Below are 10,768 nucleotides of genomic sequence, written 5' to 3'. Positions count from 1 at the left end.
TTCTTATTGTGCCTTGAGGTGTTCTCCTGTCTACCGGGCCAATCCTACTAAGTTTTAGGCTTGAATCTAACTTTCAAAAAGGCCCCTGCGTTCATTATTTTTTTTGTTCCATGATATTTTTTTTCAAATTAAATCAATACATTAGAGATGATATAAAAAATTAAAGAATACGCAATACTCAAAATATTTCTATTATAATTAAATAATAAGATAAACATGTCCGAAATGATCACTAAAAAATAACTCTCTTTACAATTTTAGAGTTACAAAAAATTCTAATCAAGTTATTCATTAATTTCTTTCCCAATTGATAACATAATCAATTCATTTTATTTTTCTTATGACATGGTTGATGATAGAAAATTTTGATGAACTTTAACTTTGAGAACTTTTGTTCTACATTTGTTGTAGTTGGGAAAGTCAACAAGATTTTATAAGCAATGTGAACATTTATGAAACATCTATCCATTTTCTACAAGTAATTTACTACATCAATTGCCGATTTTGCTTCTTTTGGTAATGAGCATTTCAAGAATACCAACTTAAAAAATAAATTATTCGTATTAATAGTATAGCAGAATTTTTAAAATTCTTACAAGACATCAACAAGGTTTCATCAGTTGCACGTTATAACCTCTCCAGATTGAAAACAGGACCACATGTTTTTTTATATTATCGAAACTATTCAAATTGTGTTTTCATAGAAGAACGAGCTTGATTGATTATAAAGAGAAAGTAATTGATTCGAAAAGATTTTGCAGTTAACTATCACTTCTTCATTGTTATTTTCACCAAATTATTTCTTTTTTCAATCAACACGTTTCTCTTGAAATATAGTTTCAATGCGCATCTCACATGCCATTTCTTTAGCTTCAATCATGATCTTATCATAACCATCTTCTGTAAATTCTTCTAGAAATAAAATAATTCTTTGTAAAAATTTGATAGTAATATCAATATCCATATATTCAAATTGAAGAAAGTTATTCACAGTGTTGACAGCATGTAACATCTTGTACCAAATTACCACATCAAGTAAGAATTTAAAATTTTCAAGTTCATATAACGCTAAGGACTCAACTTTAATCTTCGTTTTGGAATCTTCACTATTATTTGTCAAGTCATACAAAGCATCTCTATTTGTACAATTTACTTCTTTATAAGTTTAACACTCTTAACATAAATTTTTCAGTGTGACAATGACTTAACTATAAAACCTAGTACATGATCTTTGAAAATCTTCCATTGCCTAGTAGAAGAAGAGAACAATGTATAGATTCACGGTATCAGTCCAAAAAATAACATACCTTTGGGACAATAATTCATCATATCACACAAAGTTAAGTGAAGATTATGACAATTACCACAAGGAGTATAATAAACTTTAAGATTCATTTTAAGTTACCTTTTCTGTACATCTTTATGTCTTTTTTCATATTAAATCTATTATCATATCTTTGACCTTTAGTATCATCAATATCAAAACTTAAGATGACTAAAGTATTTTAAGATATATAAAAGTCCAACTCCTATGGTATTATCAACTATATTCTTCTACTTTTATGCAACTTTCTAAATCAACTAAACATCTTATGATAATGGACATTTGCTCCTTATGACTAATATTATCAGGAATACAATGAAGTATTATTTTTCTTACCTTACTTATAGCAACGCATTTTGAATTTTGCAACCAAGATATGTAGTATAAGTCGCTTGGTCTTTAATCTAGGTGTTCTTTTATTATTGATCAAAGCAAACCACTCTTTTCAATATAAAGCTTTTCACAACTTTCTTGAACAACTATTTTAATGCTTTGTTTCCTTAGTGGCATGGATTGATGAAGGAAAGGAATCCTTGCAGATAAAAATTCCACAGAGTGGAGGAAAAGAAAAGGAGAGAAAAGAATCCGTGGAAAGGAAAAGAGAAAGAAAAATGACGAAGGACAATCAGACGAGCTAGCATAGCTTCTCTGGCCACTGGGCAAGTAGGATCTCTGTTGTGTCATCTAGGTTAGACGCTGATGCGATGATAAGGGAGAGTCCATTTGTCACAGGTCAGTGGACACGGTATCGGTCAAAATCAAGGAGGTTAATGCTGGGGCTTACGGAAAGAGCCTCGGCCAAAGGTGGTTGTCTAGTTATCTCAGTTGACAAGGAGTGGCCAAGCGAATCACCCGGCCGATCAGATGAATAGACATCATGGGTCGGTCGGATGAATGGACAAATTTGTAGCCGATTGTTTCGGTCGATAGGAAAACGAACCACTCGGACCGCCCGTCCAGCGCAAGGAATGACATTACACAAGAGGGGACGAGAAAACAAAAGAGAATACTCTGTCAATCATTAAATATGAAGAAACCAAGACAAAGAAGAACAGTCCATCTATCATTAATGCACGGAAGTTAAGATAAAAAAGTCTTCATATGACAATTAATATAATTAAATAAGGGCAGATGAACGATCACAAAGAAAGGTATAAAAGGGTATGCCTACTATGAGGAGAGGCAAGGTTTAACTGTTTCTTGATTACTCATTCTCTCTTCTTGATTCTAACTTGAGCGTCGGAGGGCCAACGCCAGGAGCATCCGAGCGGCGTCAACCGAGCAGTCATCACCCACCTAAAGGGCCTCGGTTGGGAGGCCCTCCACACCAGGAGACTAGGCTACATATCGTACAGTAGGTGGCGGCTGCTCGTCCAAGAGGCAAGAGGTGGGCACCGATGTTTTGCACCTTCCACCAGTCGACGACGCACAACACCAGGGGCTGCTACGACTTGGCAGCTAGTAGGTCGGTTCCGCATGGATACCACCATCGATCGCCACTTCCAGACCGACATCATCGAAGATGATCTGCAGAACGAAGGAAGGAGGAAAGGCCGACCGAGCCACGCCACCACCAACTAGAAAGGGACCGAATCCCTATGCGAGCCTCTTCCGAACGGACCAGGCCATCCGCAAGGGAAGAAGAGAACCGGAGTAACGCCGCTCGAGAGGAGATTGGAATGATCACCGGCGGGCCGACTGGTGGATATTCTAATTGAGCAAGGAAGTTGCATGCGCAGCGGCTCGAGATCCACACTGTTGACTGCATTAAGGAGAAAGTTGAGGGACCTGAGATTAGCTTCGGTCCTAAGGATTTAGAGGGAGTCGAGGTCCCCCACGATGATGCATTAATCATCTAAGCGGTAATTGCCAATTATACGGTCCATCAAACTTTTATCGATACAGGGAGCTCAGTAAATATCATATACAAGAAGGCATTCGATCAATTGCAAATTGACCGGAGCGAACTACTGCGAATGACAACTCCGCTCTATGGCTTCACAGGCAATAAAGTGTTGCCGATCGGCCAGATCCAATGGGCCATCTCAGTCGGAGAAGAACCCCAGAAGCAGACAAGGACTACAAATTTCATAGTGGTAGATGTGCCCTTGGCCTACAACGTCATTTTGGGTTGACCAACACTCAATAAGTTCCGAGAGGTGGTGTTCACCTACTGCCAAAAGATCAAATTTTCGATGGACGGTAAGGTAGGAGAAGTTAAAGGAGATCAGTTAGTCTCTCGACAATGCTGCATCGAGATGGTCAAGTCTGAAGCAAGAGCCGCTAAAAAAAACCCTCGTTTGGAGGTAAACGCCCTCATTGAACCCCCCCCCCCCCTCCCTTTTTTCTGGTTTATGAAGAAAAAGAATAAGTTCAGATCCACCCTAACCGCCCGGAAGCAACTACCTTCATCACTGCCGATCTAGAGGGCGAGAAAAAGGTGGAGCTGGTAGCTTGCCTCAGACAAAATTATGATGTGTTCGCTTGGGCGACACATGAGCTTTCCATCATTTCACCAAGTGTGGCTCAACATGAGCTACACGTCCGACCGGACGCTCGACCAGTAAAACAAAAGAAAAGGGACTTCAGCACGGAATAGAACTTGGTCATCCGAGCGGAGATAGAGAAATTGTTGGAGGTGAGCCACATACGGGAGGTAAAATTTCTGAGCTGGCTTGCTAACATAGTACCGGTCCCCAAGTCGGGCAACAAATAGAGGGTTTGCATGGACTTCACGACTTGAATAAAGCGTGCCCGAAGGATTTCTATCCGTTGTCTCGGATAGACCAGATGGTGGACTTTACGGCAGGTTGCGAGCTGATCTGCATGCTTGACGCATACTAAGGTTATCACCAAGTGCTGCTCGCCCGAGAAGATCAAGAAAAGGTCAGCTTTATCATGGCCGACGAAACATTCTGCTACAACGTTATGTCATTTGGACTAAAGAACGCCGACGCCACCTACTAGAGTCTCCTAAACAAGGTATTTTGGTGGTAGATCGATAGCAACATAGAGGTATATGTCGACAATCTCCAAGAGCTATTAATCTTTATACAGACATCAAGAAAACATGCCAAACTTTGAGGGTTTATGGAATAAAGCTGAACCGGAACAAGTACATATTTGGCGCCAAGAGCGACTGATTCTTGGGATACATCATCACTGAGCAGGGGATCGAGGCGAATCTGAGCAAGGTCAAGACTCTACAAGATATGCCATTGCCACGCAACTTGAAGAAAGTCCAACGGTTGATCGAGCGTATTACCGCTTTGTCCAAATTCATATCCAAATCATTTGACCGAAGCCTACCATTCTTCAAGGTGCTACAACGGGCGACAAAATTCCAATGGGATACGGAGTGCGACCGGACTTTCGAAGAACTCAAAGATTATCTCAACTCCTTGTCTATATTAGCTAAGCAGAGCGCAGGAGAGCCGCTCTAGATCTATCTGTCATCCATCGAAAATGTGGTCGGCTCGATATTAATTAAGAAAAATGGGCAAGAATAACAATCCGTGTATTTTTTAAGTCATATATTGAAAGACATTGAATCCCACTACACTGGTCTGGAAAAGTTAGTTTATGCTTTGGTACTAGCCGCTCGGAGACTCCACCCATACTTCCTCTCCTATCCAATCGTCGTGATGACTAACAGTACTTTTGAAAGAGTCCTCCTTAACCCAGAAGAATCCGACCGACTGATCAAGTTGACAACTGAACTAAGTCAGTTCAACATCCAATACCAGCCCCGAACGACTATAAAAGCTCAGGCCTTGGCTGATTTCATCACAGAAATCCAGAACGACGAGCTAGAAGCAACTTGGAGAATATATGTTGATGACTCTTCCACCCGACAAGGCAACGAGATTGACATCCTGCTCATTTCCTCAAGGGAAGACCGAATGCAACTTTCCATTTCGACTGGATTATCGCGCCACTAACAATGAGGCTGAGTATGAAGCCTTGATAGCCTGCTTGTTAGCAGCGCGACATGTCGGAGCCACAAAGGTTCTCATTCACTCAGACTCTCAGTTGTCCACCTAGCAGTTGGTGGGGGCGTTCGAGATTAGCAGCCCCCGACTCAAGTTATATGTAGAAGCCTTCAAGAAGCTAAAGATAAATTTTCAAGAAGTCATTGTACAGAAGATTCCTTGATCGGAAAATCAAGCAACAGATGAACTGGCTAAGTTAGCTAGTTCATTATCACCTGTCGAGATCAACCAGCCGATTGAATAGGTTTCTTTGGTGGCGCATATTGACCGGATGGAGGCAGTTGCTTTTCTGAGCGACTGGAGAACACCGCTAATCAAATTTCTCTGTTCGGGTAGTACGTCGGCTGACCAGGAGGCATCGCATCTATTAAAGAAGAGGGTTAGACGATTTACCTTGGTCGGAGATCAGCTATACAAAAGAGCCTTCTCTAGGCCTTTGCTCAAGTGTGTTGGACCAGAAGACGCAACATACATCTTGCAAGAAGTGCACTAAGGCTCCTGTGGAAACTATCCAGGCAGTCATTCGCTAGCTTGAAAGATTCTCTTGGCCAGATACTTCTAGCCAACTCTCCAAGAGGATGTCGCTTAGACGACAGCCACATGTCTGTCCTGCCAAAAGTATCATAATATTTCACACTGACCGATCGAAGAGATGAAGTCATCCACGGTATCTCGCCCGTTCAACCAATGGAGCATGAACATCGTGGGGCCATTTCCCATGGTGACAGGTCAGCGAAGGTTTCTGCTCATTGCTGTGGACTACTTTTCAAAATGGGTGGAGGCTGAACCCCTGGCAAAGATAAGTGAGCAGATGGTCATCAAATTCATCTGGTAGAACATCTTCTATCGGTTCAGCATCCCCCGTCGTCTTGTCTCGGATAACGGGAGATAGTTCACTGGTCAGAAGCTCAAAGAGTGGTATGAAGGCTATGACATCCAGCAGACCTTCATCTCAGTCGCCTACCCCTAGAGCAACAGTCAGGCGGAGGTCACAAACCGGGAGATCCTTAGAAGCTTACGAACTCGGCTCGACCACACAGGAGATAACTGTGTCAATGAACTCTCAAGTGTCTTGTAGGCACTTCGCACGACTCCAAAGGAGGCGACCTGCGTAACACCATTTCAGCTGGTGTATGGAGGAGAAGCAATGGCTCCTGTAGAGGTTGGAGTAGAATCCAACTGGGTGCGACTCTACGACAAGAGAAATGGCGAGCGAAGGTTAATGAAGCTTGACTAGGTGGATGAAGCGCTGGATAAATAGGTCGTTCGGCTAATAGCTTACAGACAACGGATAAGGCAGAACTACAACAAGAGGGTGATCCTGAGGTCCTTTCAAGTCTGTGATCTGGTGTGGAAGAAAATCAAGTCGGTCGGTGACATTACCAAACTCGAGGCACCATGGGTGGGACCTTACAAGGTCGTACAGAAACTCTACTCGGGGGCCTATTACTTGGAAGACAAAAACGGGAGACGACTCAAGCGATCATGAAGCGCAAATCATCTCCAATCCTATAGGACCGGGTGAGAGGTGCATGAGCAAATATAAATGTACTTGTGTATATGCCTTCTGGATGCAGGGTTGATATGAATAAAAACCAAAGCTTTCTAAACTCTTGGGTCGACCAGGCCAAGTTAAAAGTTGAGCGGCGACTATAAACCCCTATTTTCGTTAGCAGTCGAGCAGCAACCTTAAACCCATATATCCATCAGTGGTCGAGCGGCTACCTTAAACCTTTGTCTCCATCAGCGGTCGAGCGGCGATCTTAAACCTTTGTCTCCATCAGCGATCGAGCGACAACCTTAAATCCTTGTCTCCATCAGCGGTTGAGCGACGACCTTAAACCCTTATCTCTATCAACGGTCAAGCGGCGACCTTAAACCCTTGTCTCCATCAGTAGTTGAGTGGCAACCTTAAACCCTTGTCTCCATCAGCCGTCAAGCGGTGACCTTAAACCTTTGCCTCCATCAGCGGTTGAATGACGACCTTAACCCTTGTCTTCATCAGCGATCGAGTGACGATCTTAAACCCTTATCTCGATAAGCGGTTGAGCGTTGATCTTAAACACATGGCCGATAAGGAACAATATCGACTAAAAATGAACATGCGCTACTCAAAAGCTCCAAGTTTTTAAAATGCGGTGACCATTCAGTAATCAGGAGTGGATAAATTTGCTATGACTACTCATCACCGATCGGAGGGTTATAACACCACACTTAAAAAGTATAAACAATTCACAGTTTCGCTCGGGTTTGCATGGCAACACGTGAACGACTAAAATACAAGTTAGACCGAAAGATGTCAAATGACAATCTGGGGACGAATGAACAAGAAAAGAACACCAGATGAGCGATCATTCATTAACACTTGCATGAGGATTACAAACATGCATGAAGGATAATACAAAATCATTCGCTTAGGCAAGATCACTCCAGATAATCCAAGATATTGTCAAGCAGCGACTCAGTTAGCTTGTCCCGACTGATAACCTTACTTTTCAGAGCGGTGGGGAGGTGGCTGCCTTCCTTGAGTTGGCTGAGAGTCCCGTTGATCGCAAGGTCGAACAGATGAAGTGCCTGATCGGTGACCTTGTCATTAAAAGCATCCGAGTGGATGTAGAATCGCTTCATGAGTTCGAACCTGCATGACTCGACCTCCTGATAAGTCTTTAACGTAGTTCGGGAGGCTTCCAACACTGCCTTCAGTGCCGCCAACTCCTCATATTTTATAACGAGCTGGATTTTCGCGACAGTTTGCTCGGTCGACTGTCCGTCTCGCTCTGCCTTCAGGGTAGCCTCAGCTTTCAAGTTCTAGGCTAACACCCCGAAACTATTTATTTTTGATCTATAGATCTTCAATAGCCCGGAGCCTCCTAGTGTTGGCCGAATGAATTTTGGATTCAAAGGTGCTGGCATGTTTATTAAGTTGAGCTAATTGGGTGGCTTGCTTGCCGTTTTTTCCCTTCTCCGCCTCTAGTTGCTCGGCGCTCTTAGCCAGATCGGCTCTTAGTTGAGCCATCTCAACATTCATCTACTCCAGCTGCGCCTGAGAAGCAGATGCTTGGCTGCTTGGTGCACTTAGCTATTTAACTTCTTGCTCCAAAAAAGTAAGCTTTTAACACATGACCAGACTCTCAACCCAATACTGTGAGGAACCAGAAAATTATAAAAGTCGATCAGAGATAAATTAAGAACATACAAAAGTATAAACAACTTACCCCAATGGATATCTGGGTATGGTTGTCCGCGAGCGCCCCTGGAGGCATAACCGCTGTACGGGCTCTGGCGTTAGCCCATATCTATGCGAGCGACCCTTGAATAATTATTTGGTGCTCGAGGGCTCGGGATTTAGTGTCATCTGACTCACGCCATTCCTTAGTCGGAAGATGGATAACTGTCGTTATGTGGTGTCGGTCGCTCGGAGCTGATTGGGCCGAGCTCACTCTGCTAGATGGGCGAGACATTGACACCGGCCGGATGCCAGACTTTTAAATCTTCGATGACGACGGCATGAAAGCAACGGCGGTGCGTAAATAGTTCCCTATGGCAGACCAGATAAGGATGGTGTCCGATCAAATGATGTAGGGGGAACAGTCGCTGTGGCGGGAGCTAGCGTCGAGGTTTCAACCTGCTCGGCGGAAGGAAGGCGCAGGCTAGTTCTGCTGGGAGTCTGCACCACGGAGGAAGTGGATTGCGATGTAGTCTCTGCCCTGCACCTCTTGCGGCTTATCAGTGGTTCCCCAGAAGAGGCCGAGTTCGACACCCCCTCAATCCGAATCATCGGCAGTTGTGCGGAGGGAGGATTCGATGCACCAACCGCTCCACCGCTGGGCGCCCGGCTGGCTATCCCTTCGTTCACTAGGGATGGCGCTCCCTCGCTCTCTCCAAGCAGGTCTTCTTGTGAGTCGATTGGCCGCAAACCGCGGCTCTCCAACTCAGCTACGACCGTAGCATTGAGCTTTGTGTCCGCAAGTTTGGCTTTGCCGACCAGATGTGCCCTTAGCATTATGTGAGCTGCAAAAATGGAGAAACAATCAATTAGATTCAATGAGAAGGATGACAAAGAGCATACCTAAGCTGGTCGGGAGCTTTATGCAGATCGGGCTCAAGCCGAACACATAGAGGACTCCCTCGTGCAGTAATTTATGGATATGGTATTTTTGCCCGGCCAATTGTGAAGCTGTATGGAGGTAGTCTGATCGACTCTTATATTTCTTGAACTTTGGAGGATTTAGCGCCTCTAATTGCCATTTGGTCGGGAAATCCGATCACTCGGGAAACCGAACGAAAAAGTAGTAGTTTTTCCAATGCTTATTGGAGGACGACATCTTATCAAAAAAGATTAGGCCCACTCAGGCTTGGAAGAGAAAAATCTCTGGTTCGGACAGTTTGGGGTAATAGAAATAGTGAAAGAGTTGAGGAGTGAGGGAAATGTCGTACAAATAGAACAGAACGACGACCCTGAACAACAGCCGAAAGGAGTTCGACACTAGTTGGTGGAGAGAAATACGAAAATATTTACAAATAGCAGAAAAGAAAGGGTGGATCGAAAACCGCAGACCGGTGGTAAATTGGTTCCTAAAAAATGTTACGAAATCGGGCAGCGGTTCGTTCAGACGGTCAGAGGGAAGACCAATTTGATAGTTAGGCAGAATTTCATATGCAACCCTCAAACTCTCCGTATCGCATGCGTGGAACCTAGACTCAATGGAAGTGTACCAGAGTCCAGGAACGGTGACAGGAGGTTGAGATAAGCTTGCCATCGAAAGAACGAAAGAACAAGATCGAAGATGAATGATAATTGAACACTAAACCGAATCGATCGAAGAACCTTACAAGGAAGATCACACAGAATCAATCAAAGAAGCCTACAGGGAGACCACCGCCGAAGAAGCAGAACACTATAGTGGCGAAGCTCGAAGGCGAAGGCAGGAAGTAGAGAAGATGACGGTACACGCGAGGCTTATAAACCTCACGGTTGGTCACTCTCAACCATCCGATTCAAGGTTTCAAAAACCTAAAAGAAGACTGATCGTGGAATTCGAAACGGTGCTAGTCACGTCAATAGAGGATATCCGTCTATCTTGTCATGCGTGCGGCGACAGAAAGAGGGGCACGTGGCATGTAGTTACCGGACAACATTTAATGAACTTAATTAAAAGGGATGACTGTGTGCTCGGCCATAATTGTCAACGATTTGCACGGTCTTCGAGAAATATGGATGACATCGGCGACGACCGCGCTCACTCGAGGAAGCACATTTGGAGAATTCTCAAAGTATTGCCGCTCATCGTCCCACTCTGCATAGAGAATGGGTTACCGGACCGATCGTTGGTTTGCCATGGTTAGACAACGACTGAGCCGCGTTAGTTGATGCACCGATCAAATACTAGGGACCGAACACTCCGATCGGATGTAGAAATCGCCAAGGAAATCAGTTGTCCAGTCAGTCGGA

This window comes from Zingiber officinale, chromosome 11A (assembly GCF_018446385.1).
Source record: "Zingiber officinale cultivar Zhangliang chromosome 11A, Zo_v1.1, whole genome shotgun sequence".
Classification (NCBI taxonomy): domain Eukaryota; kingdom Viridiplantae; phylum Streptophyta; class Magnoliopsida; order Zingiberales; family Zingiberaceae; genus Zingiber; species Zingiber officinale.
This window is presented reverse-complemented; position numbering follows the sequence as displayed.